General features: G+C 40.6%; 1 long non-coding RNA gene across 4 annotated transcripts in view; it reads left to right on the top strand.

Moving 5' to 3' along the window:
* LOC129524773 (uncharacterized) overlaps window positions 1-23,368 on the top strand; it is a 134,403-nt gene that overhangs the window by 94,192 nt on the left and 16,843 nt on the right. For 3 of the 4 annotated variants that reach the window (XR_008668698.2, XR_008668696.2, XR_008668695.2), the window contains 4 exons: window positions 2,839-2,927; window positions 4,791-4,845; window positions 6,650-6,724; window positions 7,089-7,296. This is a non-coding gene — a long non-coding RNA (uncharacterized lncRNA). The remainder of the gene's footprint in view (window positions 1-2,838; window positions 2,928-4,790; window positions 4,846-6,649; window positions 6,725-7,088; window positions 7,297-23,368) is intronic. The other variant, XR_008668697.2, reaches the window with a different exon arrangement.

The raw sequence follows: 23,368 nt of genomic DNA, 5'->3' as shown, positions 1-23,368 counted from the left end.
TTAAAGCATTGTTCTTTCTACCGACTATCTCTTATCTTCCTTTCTCAGTTATTCTGGTATTCCACCAAGCCTCATCAAATTGCATTTCTAATATTTTGATCCATACTTCTCTTTGCACACAGTTCATATCTTCACTTACCTTCTTACTTACTTAGTTTAGAGTTTATGGACCACCAATATAACCTCTCCATTACAAACCCCAGTAAGTTGCACACCCGTCTCTTTCTCTATCATAATCTCCTTAAAAAATCCCAACCCAGTTTAAACCTAAATATCTGTTTACTCAATGCTGGCACCCAAGCCAAATGCTGGAGAAAGAGTCAATAAGAGGGAAGCCACAGTCTTCTCATAACCTAATTTCAGAAGTGACATTGTATTGCTTATGCCATATTCTATTAGAAACAAGTCAATAGATGTAGTAAATGATGAAGGGAAGGAAATTGCACAAGGGCATGAATACTAGGAAGGCAGGACCATTGGAGGCTATTTTAGAGGATGCCTACCATATCCGAGTTGCCAGTGATCCAAATCTCACCAATGTCAATGGGCAATTTTCTGCCCTCATCCTACTTGACTTCTCAATGTCATTTGATACAATTAATTACTTCCTTATTAAAATACAAGGTCTCTGGTTTTGTGTGTCAGCATATTTATTGGTTGGGTTTTTCTCACTGATGACTTCTTCTCCTTTACTGACCTCTAAATATTGAAATGTCTGAAGGCTCTTTCCTTGGTCCTCTTATCTTGATACCTACATTCTTGTGTGATCTCATTCCATCACATAGCTTTTTTAAAAATTAATTTACTGTTTTGATACAGGAGTCTCACTATGTTGCCAGGCTGGTCTTGAATTCCTGGACTCAAGCAATCCTCCCGCCTCAGCCTCCCGAGTAGCTGGGACTACAGGCACGCACCATCCCATAGCTTTTAATAGTATCTGTATTCTGACAAATCTCACATCTGTGGCTCCTCCAGTACCTTTCTCATTAGCTACAGAATCATCCATCCAATTGCTCACTCGACATTTTTTTTCCACTTGGATGTCTGATAAGCATCTCAAACTTTGCTTATATGAAAAAAGGACGATTGATTTCTCCCAAGCTTACCTTCTTCTCTGATCATCTCCTACCCTAATATCCCCCACTTGTTAAGTAAAACACCTTTGATTTCTCTTCTTTGCACGTACAATGCATCCAGTCCATCTACAAGTCCTTTATTCTCTCCTTCCAAAATATGTGCTGAATCTTACCTGGTTGGCCCATCTCCATTACTGTAGCTGTCACCTGGACTACTAAAGTGGCCTCCTGTCTCTTCTGTTCTTCCGTCTTGTCCTGTTCACACCAGCCTCTGCAGAGGGAGCCACAGAAAATATTTTAGAGCATAGGTCAGAGCATGTCACTGTCCTGGTTAAAACCCTTCAAAGTCTTCCTATTGTAATGAGAATTAAATCTAGAATCTTCCTTCACTCTCTAATATAAAACAGATATATTAGTCTGTTTTGTGTTGCTATACAAGAAACTCTGAGACTGGGTAATTTATAAAGAAAGAGGTTTATGTGGCTCACAGATGCTGCATGGCACCAGCATCTGCTTCTGGTTAGGGCTTTAGGAAGCTTCCACTTGTGGTAGACGGTGAAGGGGGAGCAAGCATGTCACATTGTGAGACAGGGAGGAAGAGGAGGCAGAGATGCAATGCTCTTTTAAATTACCAGCTCTCTGGGCTTGGCATAGTGACTCATGCCTGTAATCCCAGTGACTTGAGAGACTGAGGTGGGAAGAGCACTTGAGACCAAGAGTCCAAGGCTGCAGTGAGCTATGATCATGCCACTGCACTCCATCCTGGGTGACAGAGCGAGATCCTGTCTCTAAAAAAACCAATACAAATTAAAAATAAACAATCAGCTCTTGAGAGAGCTGAACTAAGAGAGCAAGAACTCACTCATTACCTTAGGATGGCACTAAGCCATGCATGAGAGATCAGCCCTCAAGACCCAAACACCTCCCATTAGGCCTCACCTCCAATATTGGGGATCAAATTTTAATATGAGATTTGGAGGGACAAACATCCAAACTATATAACCAGATAATAAATAAGCTGCCTTTTTCAAATTCATTTCTACATCTTCAACTCAGCCCACCTCTTCAGATTCAGTTCCCTCCCTTCCCTTTTTCTCTTCGTTTGTGACTCTATGCCAACATGGGCCTTCTTTTTGTCCCTCCCTTATGACTAACTAGTTCTACTTCAGGGTCTTTGCACTTGCTTTTTCTTCTGTTTAGAATGTTTTTCCCTATAATCTTTGAAGAGCTGCCTCTTTCTCATAGTTCACATTCTACTAAACAACCTGCTTTCTCAGTTACCTTCCCTGACCATCCCATGTAAAGTAGTGTCTGTCCCCTGCTCTCATCCCAAGGCAGTTCCTATCACACCCTATTTTGTTATTTTTCTATAATATTTATCACTACACAAAATTACTTTATTTCAGTGTTTTGTGTCTGTTTTATCCCTCTCTCCCACCAGAAAATGAGCTTCTAGAGTTTGGTTCTTTGTCTCTCTTGTTCTTCACAATATTCTTAGTGCCTAGAGCAAAGCCTGATGCCTCACAAGTGCTCTATAAATGTTTGCTGACTGCCTGCCTGATTCAACCAACAAATGTAATTGAATATCCACTGTCCACACATCCTCAAAACAGACCCTTAACTTTTACTGTTAAGAGTGACCTAAGGACTAGAGAAATCCACCTAAGTGATTACCAAGCGGCTAATATCCCGTTCGTTTCTAATGTTCATTATTATCCACTTAATTACCTGGATCAACTGTTGTTTTTTTTTTCATGCCTAGAAAAATTTTTGGTTTGTTTTTGTATTTATGCGTGGAGGAACTGAAGCTTGGAGAACAAGAGTGAATTCTGGCCCAAGGTCACACAGATGGTAAGTGGAACATCAGGGGTTAGAACCCAGTCTGGCTGTCAATAAAACTGTACCTACCCAGGTGCTTCTCCAAGGGCTGAAAATCTGCCTCATTTGTCTAACAGGCTGCCCAAGTCCCCTTAGATCATGAGAGGGACAAGTGACCAGGCAAAACAAGGGGGAGGTTTTGTTTCCTCTAGAGGGGAAGAAAACATGTAGCCCCTATCTAGAGAAAAATCCTCTCCATGGTTTCCCCAAACACATTCCACCAAAGAGAAATTCCTCTTTAATAATGTTCCCATTTTGCTCCCATTTTGGTCCAGCATGTAAGAAAGTCTCTATGAATGGTATTTTGAGTGGCGGGCAGAGAAGCAAGTAGGGCAGGGAGTATTATCTTAGGGTAGGATAACTTGAAAGATATGAGATTGCTTTTACTATCATATTAGCTTCCCTGCCCATCATTAGAGTCAATTCTGCTAGCCTTGCTCTCTAGCAAGGAGCCTCTCCATCCCCCATCAATCCATGCATTTCTTTCCCAAGGCTGAACCATATCTGGAAAACAGCCATGTTCCATATAGTTCCTGGGAAGGCTAGGCCTCAACACCACACATCTTGGATCAGATCAGTACCTCCCTATTGGTGCAACTGTTGGGGAATAGGAGTTTTTATTCTATTAAAGTTTTGGAGACACTCATGGAGCAGGAATTTTGAATAGGCAGAAAACATTATTATAATAGTAGCTACTGTTAATACTACTGGATATCTGGCATTATTCCAGGTGAATTAAATGTATTTATTCTTGTAATTCAGCCCTTTCAACAATTATAAAAATATGTGTTATTGTCCTCATTTTTATATAGGAGGAAACTGAGTCTCAGAGGGTTTAAGGTTGTATTTGCTGAAGGTCTCATTGTTGGTATTAGTTAGAATTAGCTTTGACTGCAAGTGACAGGAACCCAGGATTGGCTGAAACAAAATGTGAGTTGTATTTTCCTCTCTCACGCCTCACAGGGTTGGGATCAGGCTTCCCAATTGTCAAACTCTGCACCTCATGTTTCTCTGCCATCCGCCACACAGGGGTTCTATCTGATGGTCCAAGATGGCTGCAGTGGGTCACCACCTACTCGCTAGTAGGAGGAAACAAAGGGAGAAGAGAATTTCCACTTCTCTTAAGGACACTTCTTGGAAGTGACAAACACTACTTCTACTTGCAACCATTGATCCGAGCTATATCTCAAAGACTTGCCCAGCTGCAAGAGAGACTGATAAACATAATCTATTCTGGGTGGCTACGTGTCCAGCTAAATTCAGGATTTATGTTTTTGAGGAAGAAGGGGAAAAGGGATGTTGAAAGACAATTAGCAGTCTGGCGCAGAAGGGATGTGGACTTAGGGCTATGTGGTCCAGAGACTAGAACTTTTCCATCATCTCACACTGCTTCTTGAGCACCTTGGCAGCCAAGGAGAGGAGGCAGAGTGCCAAAGATAGTTTTTCTGTGTGTCCTGAGGTGGCCTGAGGGCCTCTGAAAGTCAGCCTCTGAGACACATGCTATAGGCTATCTTAGATATTTCCTCGATTTTTTGCTCCCCCAGCATTTTGAATACGTTTATATATTCATCCATATGTTATCATTGTTTATTTTCAGTTTTCCTGAATCAAACATTGGCTAATTGGTAACGTTCATTACATGAATGACCGAATTGATGAAACGGCCAATTTTGTTTTTTTTATCTCTAGCATAATGTCCAGCATTTTACAGGTATTCAACAAATATATGTTTATTGAATGGATGCCTGGAGAGCCAACAACTTTCCTAATTCAATTTTTTTTTCTAATTTTGAGTAAGCACAGCCTACTTTCTCAGCATATCCTTTTCTCTTCCAGGATGGGAGAAGAGAGAAAACAGAAAAGACAACAGAAAAATAAAAAATGGGACAAGGTATATTTATTATACAAGTTCTCTCATCCCTTACTTTCTTCTCTCCATTTATTTTTGATACCACAATCATGAATTTTTCTATCCAAATGGACTTCCATAATACTCTTTGAGGAATGGCCTAAGAATGCTACCTTCAAGCAGCCTGATGACCACCGAACTTAGAAATATTTGGAGAAGTTGCAAAAAATTTTATTTTGTCAAAGCTTACGTGATTTCTCTTTGTGACATTTTCTTCCCTGACAACCTAAATGAAATTGTATATTTCAAAGCTTTCAAGACAAAATAAAAGTTTGAAAATCCCTTGCAAGTTAGTACTGGTAAATTCATAGTTATTTTAACTCTATAAAGAAGTAAACATCATCACATTCCTCATGAAAAACTCCAGCAAGAGCCACTGGCACGGTTTGAATATAAACAACCAGCACTAAATGACTTCATCAAGCTACAATCCCTGTGCTCAGCGATTTAGAGGAAATCAGCAGCTTAACCAAGGTTTATTTTGTTTTTTTTTTCTTTTGCTGAGCAATTGGGGGCCAAAAATAAAACACTATTACATCAAACTGCAGACAAATAAAAATCTGAATACATTTGCTGTCTTCTCAGGGCCTTTCTGAACCTAATGCACACCGGAGAGCCCAAAGCTGTCAAGATGTTTCTTGCCATTAGGCACTGGGGGATATTGTCCAATAAGTCCTGATGGCATTGTCAGTTCTGAGGGTAAAGTAGGGGAAAGTTCAGAAGGATGTAAATATTTTCTAATAGATGAAAGTGATATCTAACACATTCCCCTGCCCTTTTCTTTTCTTTTTTTTTTTTTTTTTTTACAAACAGTAAGAAACACTTTATTATAACTTTACAACATATAAATAGCTTGGGTCAAATCTGTGCTTTCTGGCAGCTGAGCACCAAGTCTGCTCCCCTGCAGGCTCCTGCCTTCCTTCACATTGCACTGTTCATTGGGTGGCTCTGGCCTGGGGCCTGGTGGTCGAGGCTGGAGTCAAGGGGCTGGGCAGCCCAGTCCCACACTCCATCTCCTCATGCGGTGGCCTGTGCCTGTCATCTGCTTGGGTTGCGGCTGGTGTGGAAGGACCGCTCCTGAGGGGTCAGGCCAGCAAAGAAGGGGTGCAGCAGGGCCTCGGCCAGTGTGATGCGCTGGGCAGGGTCAAATTCTAACATCCTCCTCATCAGGTCAAACAGCTGCACGTGCTCCAGGGAGTCTTGGAGCATGTAACTCTGCTCAGGGACACAAGGTGCCTCAGTGTGATGGCAGGGTCGTGGGAAGCCACAGCAGGTCCCCTTGCCTCTGGGACGCCTTGCTGGACTGGATCAAGGAGGCAGTGATGCCTCCTTGGAGGACTCTACTTCCGCCCTCCTGGACAATGAGCAGCTCCTTTCCTTTCATGCCTGTTTAACGTTTTGCTCGGAAGGCAAGATGAATTATCTGCATTAATTAGCATGTTGAAAAACTTCTGGATTGCCAAGTGTGTTCCTGTGGGTGGTGGGAAACATGTAAATATGATGTACAGCAATCTGTTGAAAAGAGCCAATGTTTTTTACTTTGTCAGTACATATGAAATGTGAAACAGCTTAGTCAGGTATGTGGCACTGGTCTTTCCAGTTAAACAGATGAACGTTTGTCTAACAACACTGGTGTACAGTGCTTGAGCTTTGAAATGCCAATTTGCTCAAGACACTAGGCATTGTTAAAAGAACACTCTTTGGGAGACAAGTTAAATCATTATCATCTCCAGCATACATAACAGTTATTGAACACTAAACTAATTATTTCATTTAATTTTCACAGCAACCCTTGGAGGAAAGTACACCTGGTATCATCACCATCTAACAGATAACAAAAATGGAGCATTGGAGCAGTTAGGTAATTTGGCCCCAAACCACAAAGGTACTAAATGGTAGAGTCAGGATTTGAGCCAGGTCAGTCTGACTCTCAGAGCCAATATCCTTCACAGCATTATGGTGAAGACTTTGTCCATCTTCTTAACTGGATGGCATTACAGGAGTTACTTAGCTTTGCTGTGCCTCTATTTCTTTGTCTATAAAAGGGGAACAACATTAATTTTATATCATTGATTTGTGAGGATTAAATTATATACTGAATATAAAAAAAACATTCAGTAAAATGTCTTGTTATGCATGTCATGTTATGATTATTCTTTTAAAGTGTCTAATTCGAGAGTTGGGAAAAATCTAATTACCATCCACTTTTCTCATTTGGCGAGTAGGAGTTGGACCGAGTAAATGAAATTTATTGCCAACAGAGCTCACATTCATGGACCTACACTGATAGAACTTGGAGGATTCCACATCAAGCCTTCTTCATAGTAATTGATGAAGAAATTGGGGTCCAAAGAGCCAAGTCGTCATTGGGACTGTAGACTGGGAAACCGAGCCTTGGTAGAACTCTTCAAAGTTGCTGATGTGCCTTTCCGTGTGAGTACAATGAACTCTTATCTACCTTTTTGCTTTCATTTTCTTGCTGGAATGTGTCCTTTGTAAACAGTGACCCCATATTGTTATCAATCAAGTACATGTTAGTTCAACATGTTTTTTTTTCATATTTATAAATGTGAAAAATAAAATTTTTATCTTCCCAAAACTTAAAAATCCCTTGCCTATGAAAGTTTACTTTTCTTTTTGACATGTATTAAAAGAAGCACAGCATACATAGAATCCTTTAAAAGCCAATTTGAGGAAGCAAACCCAGAGCAACCACAATTATAGATGTATATGTCAATATATTTAAATATTATTTAAAACAGTGTATTTTGTAAAGATATGTATTTTTACCTTGAAACTCCATATAAAACAACAGTTCCAAGTTAGGATGGGCAACAAACATGTGTGCTCATTATATTTGATTTTTTGAAGTTTATTATTGAATAGAAAGGTTCTGATATTTGGGTCTATTATGTTCACAACACTTTAAATCATTCTCATTTTATCATCAATAACCCCATGAGGTAGGTATTATGATCCTCATTTTAAAATGAGGTAACTGAAGATGTTTGGTAATTTACTGAACATCCTACAGCTACAAGGGGCAAAAGGGCAAAACTGAGACTAAAATCCAAATCTTTATGATACCCAAAGCTCAAGATTTTTCCATTGTTCTAGGCTGCTTTGAACAGAATTATGCACTACAGTTTATTTTTACCACACGTGTTCTTTCCCATCCCACTTTTCATTTTGCTGATTGTATCAGCCACAGTCCGGTCAGGGAAAGAGAATTACACATCTTGGAAATCACGACTACAGCAGAGGAATTGGATTTTACACAATTGTGGAAGAGTTGAGAAGTAAAGACCTGGCTGGAGGAGGGAATCAGAGGGTCATAGAATAATCTGTAGCCACTTTCCCTGAAGCACTAGTGCCTGGAGTGAATCAGAGATTGTGAGGGGATCTGAGAAGCCTAGCATGTCTAGCTGCCCCCTGGGATTGCAAAGAAGCAGCTTGTGGAAGGGTCTGTGGATGCTGACACCTTGTGGAAGCTGCTGCCCCCACAGCTCTGCAGCCAGGTATGTGTATCATGCTTAATAGGACAAAGGCCAAACTCAACCACTGGACAAAGAAGACTCCTCATGATCTCTTTTCTGTTGATTTTGCCTGCTTCATCCCATACCACTACCTTACCACATTTTTCTTCAGCAGGGCAAACTGTAATCATCTTACAGGTTTTGTGTGAGAATCCAATGAGATAAAGAATAGGCCTGGCGCGGTGGCTCACGCCTGTAATTCCAGCACTTTGGGAGGCCAAGGCGGGTGGATCACGAGGTCAGGAGATTGAGACCATCCTGGCTAACATGGTGAAACTCCGTCTCTACTAAAAATACAAAAAATTAGCTGGGCGTGGTGGCGGGCACCTGTAGTCCCAGCTACTCGGGAGGCTAAGGCAGGAGAATGGCGTGAACCCAGGAGGTGGAGCTTGCCGTGAGCTGAGATCGTGCCACTGCACTCCAGCCTGGGTGACAGAGCAAGACTCCATCTCAAAAAAAAAAAAAAAAAAAAAAAAAAAGAATAGGACAATGTCTAGGACAATGCTGGGCACAAAACAGGTGACCAATTATTACTCAACTTCTAAGTTATAAACAAGAGAATCTACTTCAGCTGGTTGAAGCATATAATAAGTTTATTCCAGGTTATTAGGTGGCTCAGAGGAGGCCAAATCAGCTTGGTGAGCATATGAACAGAAACAACATCCAAACTATACTATGGGTCTGTCGTAGCAGCAAGCCTGCTGCAGCTACCACTAGGCACAGACACCACAACAGGCACTGCTAATGCTGGTCCCTGACTCCAGAGTTGCCACCACTGTCATTCCCAGAAACCAGAGTCCTCTGTATCAGCCTCACATGAAAATAAGGTTCATGCTGCTGTGTTCTCACCCTGCTGTCTTCTAAGTCAAAGTCTCATGTATGTGTCTGACTGGTAAAGCCTAAGTCACACACCTATGCTCTTGCTGCAAGGGAGACTGGGAAAGTAAGAGAGAAAGGGGAAATTGCCCCCTTGGAAACTTGTCAAAGACTGATTCTCTGCAGGCTGCCTTTTAGAAAATGAGCTGCTCCTTTGCAACTGGATGGAAACTGGCTATAGCACAGGATTAAGGCACTCAATTCTGGCCAGCATGAGTCTTGGATCCCAGGAGAAGGGCTGGTACTTCCTGAGTCTTGAATGCAGATTGAGGTGCTGGGGCTCAAGCCAAAGTCTTGCTATGTTATACAACTATAATAGCAAGACTTGGTCCTCAGCTTCTTCCTTATACCAGGAGAAGGCCAGTTACCCTCACATCATGAAAGCTTGGGGCAGTGATAATAGAGATGTTTATAAGATATAACAATGTCACAAAGAGAGCCAATGTTCTACCATGTTGTATTAGTTCATTCTCATGCTGCTAATAAAGAAATATCCAAGACTGGGTAATTTATAAAGAAAGAGGTTTAATTGACTCACAGTTCAGCATGGCTGGGGAGGCCTTAGGAAACTTACAATCATGGCAGAAGAGAAAGTAAACATGTCCTTCTTCACATGATGGCAGCAAGGAGAATAAGCAAAAGGGGGAAAGCCCCTTATAAAACCATCAGAATTCACTCATTATCACAAGAACAGCATTAAGGTAACTGCCCCCATGATTCGATTACCTCCCACCAGGTCACTCCCACAACACATGGGGATTATGGGAACTATTAATCATCTTAATACAATTCAAGATGAGATGTGTGCGGGGACACAGCCAAACCATATCACATGTTATATGACTATTGTACCCTGAACCTTCACTACTTGAGGGGAGGGGCCGTTGCTAATCACGTAGTTCATAAAAGTGCCATGGCCCAAGGTTGCAGTCTGTCTCTAGGAGTCTGCTGTCTGGCCCTGTTAAGCCTCTGTGCTCTGCCCTAGAATGCAATGGATTACAGGGCCCTGCACAACTGCTACTGCTTCTATCTTTATAAGCTCTATTTATTTATTCATTTAGCCAGTTCTGGTGTGTGTGATAAATGGCATTTTCACTTTTTACCCAAGAACAAGTAACTGGCTTCCACCTTTGGGATGTGAATCTTTCACTGTGGAAAATTACCCAAATATAGGAAAGATAGTAAAAAATACTGGGTTATCACAAAGCCTGACAGATATCTACTACTCCAAATAAATGTTAATTTATAATTAATTTCCTCTCCCTCTTCCCTACTCGCCTATTCTTGGTGGACTCCATTATCTTGGGGACTTGATTTTGGCATCAGGCAGGCCTGAGTCCCAGTTCTTCTTCTACTAAAACCATCAGGCCTTGGGAAATTAACATTATCTCTTATGAGTCTCAGTTGCTCATTTGTGAAATAAGGAGTACTAGTTAAGACTTATTTTAAAGGATAATTGTTATAATTAAATGAAATAAAGTATGCAAATAACTTACTACTATGTCAAGCACTTAAGAAACACCTAAGAAATGCAAGCAATTCTTATAGGAAGACTTCAAGGAAAGTAGTTCTATCATGATCTTTATTGTTTAGGGCTTGTCTGGTGATAATCTACTCTATTCTCTTACTAACACTCACCCTAAAACCCAGTTCCACTGACAATTTTGGGAAATATGCTCTTCATCAATGGAAGAGTGAGGAGGAGAGAAAGGAATGGAAAAACACATAAGGCTCATGGAAGTTCACGCCTATATATCACAGGTAGACAACAAACTCAATTTAAATCACAAAAGTGCAAAGCAGCATAGTGCAGAGCAAAAGCTGGCCTTGCGGTCACAATCCAATGCTGAATTTCAGCATTCTTTTTTCCTAGCTGTGGGACCTTGACACTGGCACTTGAGACCCACTAATTTATTCATTTAGCCAGTCATGCAGGCAACAAACATTATTGATCACCTGTCATGTGCCAGATGTGAACTGGTGTGAATGATACAGAGAATTTTGTAAGGGAGACAGGCATGGTGGCAAATACTCATGATTCACTATGAAAGATGTGATAATAGAGATGTTTGCAAGATATAATGATGGCACAAAGGGAGTTTAAGACTTCCTGGGTGTAGGGGAGGACTCAGGGGATACTGTACACAGTAGGCAGCATTGCAACTGGGTTTCAAAGACTGTTAACTAAAAAAATCATGAGATCTATAAATCTGGAGAAGAGACTTTATTTCTTATAAGGGTTACAGCCTGTAAATATGGTTCTCCTGCAGGCTGGGAAGTATAGCCTTTGGCAAAGACCAGAAGACAGATACTTCAAAGGAGGTCAAAGGAGGAGGGGTTGGGCCAGGAGCTTTATGATGAAATGGGTTTGGCTAATTATACATATTCATCAGGTTACAAGAGGAACTATAAATATTCATGAAAGTGGTCCTAAAGCATGTGTATTCACTACACACACATGTAACATACGACCCATGTTCATTTTGTTGGTGGAGACTTAATATTGTACTACCTACAATTAGGCCCTAGATGTCAAAGGCTGAAGCTGGGACATGAAGATAATCAAGTGTGCAGACTCTATAAAACTGGCCAGAACTAGTCTGTGGTTGGTGTTCTTCTTAACAGGAGAAAGTTACTGAGATAAGTCTCTTATCTAGCCAAAGCTGTAGTTATGGCTTGTGGAACAGGTGGGGTGGGAGGGGGACTGAGGTGGTGTTGGTCAGTTAGTCAGTAGGCAATGGTGGCAGTGAATTGAATGTGACTGAGCTGCAATTGTTTGAACATTGCTTACCTTGAGGCCCCGTGCTTGTTGGGCTGCCACAGAACAAGAAAAACCTTGTGGAAGTTAGAGCATAGTTCATTCTTTAAGGGTAGGGTGCAGGACTTAAGTAACCCTTGCCTGGCACAGCCTTAGGCCCTGTTTATAATTTGGTATTTTATTGTCACAAAGAGTCTGTTCCAGCTACTTTAACATTAATGCTGGTTGGTTGTGTCTAAACTGCAAAAAGGGAAGGGGTATAATGAGACGTGTCTAACCTCCTGTCCTGTCATGGCCAGGAATTCAGTTTTTAAGGCTTCTCTGGGTTCCCTCTGGCCAAGACGGTATGATTGTGTCCATTCAGTCAGTTGGGAGGCTTGGGATTTTATTTTTAGTTTACAAGACTGAGTAAGAATTTTCAAGGCAGGGAAATGGAAAAAGGACATTTTAGACAAGGAGAAAAGCCTTATGCCTACACCTTACAACAGATTAATCCTGCCCTGACAGAAATCAAAGGGCCTAGATAATCAGTAATCAGATATTTTTTTAATGGGTAAAGCTTTTAACAGCAGAAAACTCCTTATCCTCCTCCTCATCATGATCGTCATAAACATCAATAACCGAAGCACCAGTAAGCAGTTAAGTTTACGTCCACAGGATTAGCCCAGGCAGAGTGAGTGTTCTTTGTATTTAACAAAGGCTCATTCTGGAAGAGGATATTGAGTCATTTGCCCAAGTCTCTGGAATTTTCACACTTTTACTGCCAGTATCACATATCGATGAATATTATTCTGGAGATCTCCAGAAAGAGCCATATTTTCAGAGTGAGAAGGCAGGAATAAGAGGTAATCACTATATTACAATTACATTAGAAAGGAAGAAATTGGTTACATGAACTATCATTTCTGAGATATAGTGTGAGTATGGTTACAGATATAACATATTTGACATAGTAAACCAATGTAGTTTTATTTCCTCCCTAAATCACCTTCCCTTGCAGGCTTTCAACTTCATGGCTAAGCTGTGAGGCTCATTACTCTAGGCAAAGTGAGGACAGATCCTACCTAGGAAAAAGAGTCACTGAGTATCAAAGTCTATAATAAGTCTTAAAAATCAGGCTTTTTTTTTTAATAAGCAGGTTTTTCAATTTCTTTAACTCCCATTATCAGATCGAGTGCCAGACCTTGTGAGACTCAATTATTCTGAGAGAGCGTCTTGGTTAGCTCGTAACAAAATACCACAGACTGGGTGGTTTTAGCAACAAACATTTATTTCTCCCAGTTGTAAACGCTGGAAGTCTGAGATCAGGATGCCAGCCTGGTTGGATTGCTGGTGAAGGCCCTCCTCCTAGTTCACAGCTGCTTTCTCGTTATAACCTCACATGGCAGAGAGAAACAGAGAGAGAGAGAGTGAGTGAGCTCTGGTCCCTTTTCCTCTTCTTATAAGGACACCAATCCCATCATGCGTGCTTCACATTCATCTAGATCTAATTATCTCCCAAAGGCTTACCTCCAAATACCACCACATTGGGGATTAAGGCTTTGGAATATTAATTCTGGGAAAACACAAACATGCAGTCCATAGTAGGGAGGCATAACTCAGGATATGGCAGAAAGGAAACAAAAGCCCATCCCTTCTCACTCAGGTAGGCTGCAGCAAGAAAAGAGACAGAGGCAGAGCTAGCAGGAAGCACTTTATGATCCTCAGTTTTCCCTTCTTAAAGGTTCCCTCTGATATGAAATCTCAGAAATATCCACAGAGCCATGAGAAAATGATGGGCATTAGAGATGGATGGAGTAAGCGTTAAGTCTGAAGGAGTCCTACATGAGACCTCTTTAAGATGGTCCAGTATATGGCAAAAAAGCGGTGGAAGGGAGCTTTAGAGGTCAGTATGAGGCTTCACTCTATGCTCCTATGCCTTGCTTAACATTCAGGTAACCCAGGTATTCTCCCATGTCCTTGTGAGTAGGTGCACAGAATGCCAGACCTATATAGAATCAAAAAGCCTCTCGTGCACAAAGATTTTGTAACTAAGGGAAGGTGGCTGAGACCATGGATGTTAGCAGTAAGGGCCAGTACATCACCTCAGCAGGTCTAATGGGACAAGTCATACCTCAGTGGTCAGCAGCCTAGAAGCTAAGCAGCTCGGACATGTAGCAAAGACCTGCAAGGACCTGTATCCTCACTCCTTGAAGTATGTGCAAGGACCAGCAGCATCAGTGTCACTGGATCTTGTTAGATATGAAGAATCTTGGGCAACATCCTGGAACTACTGAATCAGAATCTGCACTCTGACAAGATGAACATTTAATTCATGTCACATTTAAGTTTCAGAAGCAGTGATCTAGAAGAGATTGTATGGATCCAAGGCCTCTGCCTCTCTCCTCTAACCCATCATGAGATTATACACCAAAATCACCCTCTGTAGCCATGTGCTCTCTTAGAGAGAAGCAAAAGACAGGGGAGAAAATGTGAAGACCAAGAATTATACAGAGACTCAGTTTTCTAAAGACATCTGAAGTTTTGAATTGGACCAAGTTTACTAGATTGGACAAAAACTGGTCCCTAGAGATTAATCAGAGGTGGAAAGTGAAACTACATTTTCTTTGCCCATTTGAAAATAGTAGTGTTAGACTATAAGGCCTGCCATAAAATGATCGTTGCATTTGGGGGGAAAATAGAGACTACTTTCCTGGTTTTTGATGTTTTCATTACTCATGATTCTTCTCAGTCAGGTAAAAATGAATGCTGCATACATTGTATGGTTTCTCATTTGCTGTTTCGTATTCCTCACCTATTTTATAGTCTCTAGGGCATTTACATTTTTTGACTCATTTCTTACTGAATGGATCCACACTTCTTCTTGCACAGTAGGAGATGCAGCTTAAAGCTGAGCTTTTTTGCTTTTTTCTGCCCTGGGATTTAGGCAAGTCTGGACATATCTACACAGCTGGTAGAGGAGGCTGGCAGGACTCTATTTACTTAAAGGAATAAAGACCCATTTAGTAAAGAATTAATCTTAGAGGAAGAGAGTGGAGGTAAAGGAAAAAGGAAAAGGATCACTGGGTCTCAAAGTATAATATATAGCAAGTCTTGAAAATTAGATTTTTTGTTGTTGTTGTAAAGGAGTTTCTAAGATTCTTTTACTCTCAATAATAGATAAAGTACCAGGACTCTTGGGACTTATTGATGCTTAGAGAGGTATCATTCAGGATCTGACAGGGAGGAAACAAAAAGCCCAGCCCTTCTGGCTCAGTTGGTTCATGGACAATGAAAAAGAGTGGGGTCTCACTCAGACTGCCTCTCACTTCATCAAGGAAATGAAGGCCCATTAGGCATAACCTCCTTCAGCTCCCCGGTACTGTCCCTGTAAATAGCTATATTAATATTCATCCAGAGCAACTTTTCTCTTGTCTCAGATGATGCAATGTTGCACATTTTGTCAAGTATTTCCCTTAACTCCATCGCTTCCCACCTCTTTTTTTTTTTTTCTTTTGAGACAGAGTTTTGCTCTTGTTGCCTAGGCTGGAGTGCAATGGTGTGATCTAGGCTCAACACAACCTCTGCTTCCTAGGTTCAAGCAATTCTCCTGCTTCAGCCTCCTGAGTAGCTGGGGTTAGATTACAGGCATGCGCTACCACACCAAGCTAATTTTGTATTTTTAGTAGAGACAGGGTTTCTCTATGTTAGTCAGGCTGCTCACGAACTCCCGACCTCAGCTTCCCAAAGTGCTGGGATTACAGGTGTGAGCCACCGAGCCCAGCCCCCTTCCCACCTCTTTAGGGACCTCCTATTTTCAGAGAGAAAAATCTTTTCCTCTATCCTCTTAGGTTTAGTCCCTGAGGATCTGCAAATTAAACTAACAAAACACAGATTAACAGGAGGAAAGAACATAATTTGTATTAACACTTATGTGCACAAGAGGTCACAGAAAAGAAGTGAAACTCAAGAGAATTTAACACCCCACTGTCAACATTAGACAGATCAACGAGACAGAAAGTTAACAACGATATCCAGGAATTGAACTCAGCTCTGCACCAAGCGGACATAATAGACATCTACAGAACTCTCCAACCCAAATCAACAGAATATACATTCTTTTCAGTACCACACCACACCTATTCCAAAATTGACCACATACTTGGAAGTAAAGCACTCCTCAGCAAATGTAAAAGAACAGAAATTATAACAAACTGCCTCTCAGACCACAGTGCAATCAAACTAGAACTCAGGATTAAGAAACTCACTCAAAAATGCTCAACTACATGGAAACTGAACAACCTGCTCCTGAATGACTACTGGGTACATAACGAAATGAAGGCAGAAATAAAGATGTTCTTTGAAACCAACAAGAACAAAGACACAACATACCAGAATCTCTGGGACACATTCAAAGCAGTGTGTAGAGGGAAATTTATAGCACTAAATGCCCACAAGAGAAAGCAGGAAAGATCTAAAATTGACACCCTAACATCACAATTAAAAGAACTAGAGAAGCAAGAGCAAACACATTCAAAAGCTAGCAGAAGGCAAGAAATAACTAAGATCAGAGCAGAACTGAAGGAAATAGAGACACAAAAAACCCTTCAAAAAATCAATGAATCCAGGAGCTGGTTTTTTGAAAAGATCAACAAAATTGATAGACCGCTGGCAAGACTAATAAAGAAAAAAAGAGAGAAGAATCAAATAGACGCAATAAAAAATGATAAAGGGGATATCACCACCGATCCCACAGAAATACAAACTGCCATCAGAGAATACTATAAACACCTCTATGCAAATAAACTAGAAAATCTAGAAGAAATGGATAAATTCCTCGACATATACCCTCCCAAGACTAAGCCAGGAAGAAGTTGAATCTCTGAATAGACCAATAACAGGCTCTGAAATTGAGGCAATAATTAATAGCTTACCAACCAAAAAAGCCCAGGGCCAGATGGATTCACAGCCGAATTCTACCAGAGGTACAAGGAGGAGCTGGTACCATTCCTTCTGAAACTATTCCGATCAATAGAAAAAGAGGGAATCCTCCCTAACTCATTTGATGAGGCCAGCATCATCCTGATACCAAAGCCTGGCAGAGACACAACAAAAAAAGAGAATTTTAGACCAATATCCCTAATGAACATCGATGCAAAAATCCTCAATAAAATACTGGCAAACCGAATCCCGCAACACATCAAAAAGCTTATCCATCATGATCAACTGGGCTTCATCCCTGGGATGCAAGGCTGGTTCAACATACGAAAATCAATAAATGTAATCCAGCATATAAACAGAACCAATGACAAAAACCACATGATTATCTCAATAGATGTAGAAAAGGCCTTTGACAAAATTCAGCAACGCTTCATGCTAAAAACACTCAATAAATTAGGTATTGATGGGACATATCTCAAAATAATAAGAGCTATCTATGACAAACCCACAGCCAATGTCATACTGAATGGGCAAAAACTGGAAGCATTCCCTTTGAAAACTGGCACAAGACAGGGATGCCCTCTCTCACCACTCCAATTCAACATAGTGTTGGAAGTTCTAGCCAGGGCAATCAGGCAGGAGAAGGAAATAAAGGTTATTCAAGTAGGAAAATAGGAAGTCAAATTGTCCCTGTTTGCAGATGACATGACTGTATATCTAGAAAACTCCACTGTCTCAGCCCAAAATCTACTTAAGCTGATAGGCAACTTCAGCAAAGTCTCAGAATACAAAATCAATGTGCAAAAATCACAAGCATTCGTATACACCAATAACAGACAGAGAGCCAAATCATGAGTGAACTCTCATTCACAATTGCTTCAAAGAGAATAAAATACCTAGGAATCCAACTTACAAGGGATGTGAAGGACCTCTTCAAGGAAAACTACAAACCACTGCTCAGTGAAATAAAAGAGGATACAAACAAATGGAAGAACATTCCATGCTCATGGGTAGGAAGAATCAATATCGTGAAAATGGCCATACTGCCCAAGGTAATTTATAGATTCAGTGCCATCCCCATCAAGCTAGCAATGACTTTCTTCACAGAATTGGAAAAAACTACTTTAAAGTTCATATGGGACCAAAAAAGTGCCCGCATCACAAAGTCAATCCTAAGCCAAAAGAACAAAGCTGGAGGCATCACGTTACCTAACTTCAAACTATACTACAAGGCTACAGTCACCAAAACAGCATGGTACTGGTACCAAAACAGAGATATAGACCAATGGAGCAGAACAGAGCCCTCAGAAATAATGCTGCATATCTACAACCATCTGATCTTTGACAAACCTGAGAAAAACAAGCAATGGGGAAAGGATTCCCTATTTAATAAACGGTGCTGGGAAAACTGGCTAGCCATATGTCGAAAGCTGAAACTGGATCCCTTCCTTACGCCTTATACAAAAATTAATTGTAGATGGATTAAAGACTTAAATGTTAGACCTAAAACCATAAAAACCCTAGAAGAAAACCTAGGCAATACCATTCAGGACATAGGCATGGGCAAGGACTTCATGTCTAAAACACCAAAAGCAATGTCAACAAAAGCCAAAATTGACAAATGGGATCTAATTAAACTAAAGAGCTTCTGCACAGCAAAAGAAACCACCATCAGAGTGAACAGACAACCTACAGAATGGGAGAAAATTTTCGCAATCTACTCATCTGACAAAGGGCTAATATCCAGAATCCACAATGAACTCAAACAAATTTACAAGAAAAAAACAACCCCATCAAAAAGTGGGCAAAGGATATGAACAGACACTTCTCAAAAGAAGACATTTATGCAGCCAAAAAACACATGAAAAAATGCTTATCATCACTGGCCATCAGAGAAATGCAAATCAAGACCACACTGAGATACCATCTCACATCAGTTAGAATGGGGATCATTAAAAAGTCAGGAAACAACAGGTGCTGGAGAGGATGTGGAGAAATAGGAACACTTTTACACTGTTGGTGGGACTGTAAACTAGTTCAACCATTGTGGAAGTCAGTGTGGCGATTCCTCAGGGATCTAGAACTAGAAATACCATGTGACCCAGCCATCCCATTACTAGGTATATACTCAAAGGATTATAAATCATGCTGCTATAAAGACACATGCACACGTATGTTTATTGCGGCACTATTCACAATAGCAAAGACTTGGAACCAACCCAAATATCCAACAACGATAGACTGGATTAAGAAAATGTGGCACATATATACCATGGAATACTATGCAGCCATAAAAAATGATGAGTTCATGTCCTTTGTAAGGACATGGATGAAGCTGGAAACCATCATTCTCAGCAAACTATCGCAAGGACAAAAAACCAAACACCGCATGTTCTCACTCATAGGTGGGAACTGAACAATGAGAACACATGGACACAGGAAGGGGAACATCACACACAGGAGCCTGTTGTGTGGGAGGGGGAGGGAGGAGGGATAGCATTAGGAGATATACCTAATGTAAATGACGAGTTAATGGGTGCAGCACACTAACATGGCACATGTATACATATGTAACAAACCTGCACGTTGTGCACATGTACCCTAAAACTTAAAGTATAAAAAAAAAAAGAAGTGGTTAGACTTTAGGTTTATATACAATTTTAACAAGGGAAAAAGGTTTTGGGGTTTAAGGGACTATAAATTATGGAGAAATGACTAGGAATATATGAGGGAACTAATGAAACAGGAATATTTTAGAAAGGTCTGTTTATGCAAACTCATCTCTATGTTGACTTTCTTTCTCTGGTGATTAGAGTCACTCTTTTCTTGGTGGCAGGGAGGGCATCTTCACAAAGGTAAATTTATGCCCTGATTTTAAGCACATGATACGAAGACAGAAAACCCTTCCTGCATCTGTTGATTTTCAGTTGCTTTCAGCTCAAAAAAATCGTTATGCCTGAGTGGTGTATATTGGGGTGGCATGTTCTAATACCCCTCACTATACAGAGCACAACCTCCCTTTGTTATGGCTTTATTCCTCCCACACTTGCTTCTTTCTCTCTTCCTGCAAACGTGTTCAAATTTTTCTCATGTCAATGATCCTTCCACTGGCCCTTCCATATTCACTCAAAATAATATTTATTGAGTGCTTACCAAGGGCAAGCATTGTTCTAGATGCTGAGAGTATTGTGAGCGAATAATGCAGATGTAATCTCTGTCTTCCTGAAATGTATAGTCTAGCATCACCATCCTCTCTAGCTACCATCCAATCTTATTTCCTCTTCATCTGAACCTCAGAGTAATCCATGCTGCCTGATCTTCCTCCTGTGATCTCTTCTTAAATTAGTGCCATCCTATCATCAAAGCCAAAAACCTAGGAGCTCATCCTAGTTTCATCCTGCTCCTTACCCTTCCTATCACCAAATCCATATAATATGATCTAAAAATTTTCAAAATGATTCCCCTTCTCTCCATCTCTACTGCCATGTTTCTATACTGGCCTTAATCATCTTTTGTTCATCAGTGGTTATTATAAGTGGCCTTCCTGCCTCTAGTTTTAGCTCCATTAAATCCACCTTCCAGACTGAGGCTATAGAGTTCACCCTTATGCTTATAACCCCTCAAAAACATTCTCAATTTCCTATAGGATAAAGTGCAAGTTCCTCAGTGGGGCATCATATTTTTGTCACTGCCTTCATCTCCAGCCTCACTAACTCCCTGTACTCTCTCTACTTGCAGGTCTCCACATATAGCATCCTTGGTATGTGTATGTACTTAACCTTGTAACTGCCTGGAACAACCTTTCTCAGGCCTTCTTGCCCACTGACACCTCCCTATATCTACCTTCAGATGTTCCTAGATTTATTCTTCAAAGCTCTGCTTTTAGTTACATATAGTACTCTGAAAAGCCTTCCCAGAGAATCCTTCCTGGAGGGAAGAATTGTTGTTCTTCCTCTATGCGTCCATAGTAGCTTTTACGTTATTTTGTAGCTCTCTGTTCTATCTTTCTCACCAGGCAGTGAGGTCCTTTTTTTTTTCTTTTCTTTTCTATTTTATTATTATTATACTTTAAGTTTTAGGGTACATGTGCACAATGTGCAGGTTAGTTACATATGTATACATGTGCCATGCTGGTGTGCTGCACCCATTAACTTGTCATTTAGCATTAGGTGTATCTCCTAATGCTATCCCTCCCCCCTCCCTCTATCCCACAACAGTCCCCAGAGTGTGATGTTCCCTTTCCTGTGTCCATGTGTTCTCACTGTTCAATTCCCACCTATGAGTGAGAACATGCGGTGTTTAGTTTTTTGTCCTTGCGATAGTTTACTGAGAATGATGATTTCCAATTTCATCCATGTCCCTACAAAGGACATGAACTTATCATGTTTTATGGCTGCATAGTATTCCATGGTGTATATGTGCCACATTTTCTTAATCCAGTCTATCATTGTTGGACATTTGGGTTGGTTCCAAGTCTTTGCTATTGTGAATAGTGCTGCAATAAACATACGTGTGCATGTGTCTTTATAGCAGCATGATTTATAGTCCTTTGGGTATATACCCAGTAATGGGATGGCTGGGTCAAATGGTATTTCTAGTTCTAGATCCCTGAGGAATTGCCACACTGTGGAAGTCAGTGAGGTCCTTTAAAAAAGTGATTGACAGATGGTTGGTGCTGAACTGTTGTGGAATCAGGCATCAGATAAGCCTTGATCTGAGCCTTGATCTTCTTCCATGATTGAATGAGATTCCCTGAGCTACCGATATGGCATCCAGTCTCAACTGTGGTTTTATCCTAAAGCGTCATTGAATATCCAGCTTCTCTTCCTAGCAATGAGACATTAATGGCTCTATGTTAGCTTTCCACTCACTGCCCCATTAAGCCTGTCCTATGGTAGGAACTCCACTTGACCTGTGGTTATGGGAGACACATCTATGATGCACCATCGCTATCACTTGCCTAGATCTTATCCCAGCACACTGGGTTCTCTTTCCATTTAGACTAAAATCAGACATTTAAGGGTGAACTTGGGGCTTAAACAAACATATGTGGATACATTTGAGAAACAGACCATCAGCATTACATGCCATTGAGCCTTTTAGTGTCTGAGACCTAAGGTTTTATTTGTTTACTCACCAAATCATTTTATATAAATGTATATTTATATTTTAAGCTTTCTTTTAAAGCCACTGCATAGCTTCACTATGACCAGATAATGAGGATTCTTGACAATGGAGTGTCATGGAGGTATTCAAACCCCCAGGGTGGGGACCAAGGCCAGCAGTTAGATGTTAGGCAAACTCTTCTGCTGAGACACATGCTTCCCCTACACAAACAGATACAAATGTCAGAGCTGGAAAGGAGACCTTTCCTGGCGAGCTATCATTTTAGAGATGCAGATACTGAGCCTATTAAAATTTTAAGTCAGTGCCTTCAGATGTTATCCCATGGATAGTGATGGGTAGCATTTGAATGTCCTGGAAAAATGGTTACAAATAGTGTATGAATTCCCTGTTCCTATCCCATTGGCAGGGATTTAACTCAGGTATAGGTTGGAAATCATCGGTTTCAGTAATTTGTCAAGTTATTGGCTCACAGTCAGGATTAGAACATGGGTTCTCTGCTCTCTACAGTACAACAGATGGCCTTCCTCCATCTATCTAACCAGAAACAATTCTTTTTTCTACTGAATGCATGTGGGACCATCACTCGGTCACACATTTCTTGCTGTTCCTCCCAGATTTGTCCTACTCACAAATTGGATAAATAAATCATCTTAGTTTTCACATCGTTTATAAAATGTTCACAAAGACAAAACAACACTGGAACCTCTCAGCTCACATTAGAACCTCCAGTGGTGGATACTATCCCATCAACCTGCATCCCTTTGGGATTCTTCATTTGCCTAATTGATAATTTTTCCTTTTGAACTCAGTCCAACCCTTATTTCTCTATTTTGTCCCAAAATGATGTTATGAAAGATGTCAAATGCCTGGTTGACATACAGAAACATTATATCCAACTTTTCCCTCAACTTACAGGCTTGTGAAACTATCAAGAAATCATTTGTAAAAATTTAAATGAACCTGATCTCCATTTATTAATATTCTCTCCTTCTTCAAAGCCTATGACTCAGGTCTCCTGGTTTTCTTTATATCTCTCTGACAATTACCTCTCTAATTCATTGGCTATTTCTCTATTTTTCTTAGCCCAGTGTCTATCACTTCTACATTCTCACATCATTTTACATACTCTTCCCAGGTCGTCTCATCTAAATTGAAGAATTCAACCACTGTCTATTTGCTAATGACTCCAAGATCTATGACCAGTTTTTCCAAAATATAGGCCCCATATTCTCATCTACACCTGAATGTTTGGCTGCAGGCTTATACCAGATATACCAGTCATTTTTTT

The sequence above is a fragment of the Gorilla gorilla genome, chromosome 13, assembly GCF_029281585.2.
Source record: "Gorilla gorilla gorilla isolate KB3781 chromosome 13, NHGRI_mGorGor1-v2.1_pri, whole genome shotgun sequence".
NCBI lineage: Eukaryota > Metazoa > Chordata > Mammalia > Primates > Hominidae > Gorilla > Gorilla gorilla.
This window is presented reverse-complemented; position numbering and strand designations above follow the sequence as displayed.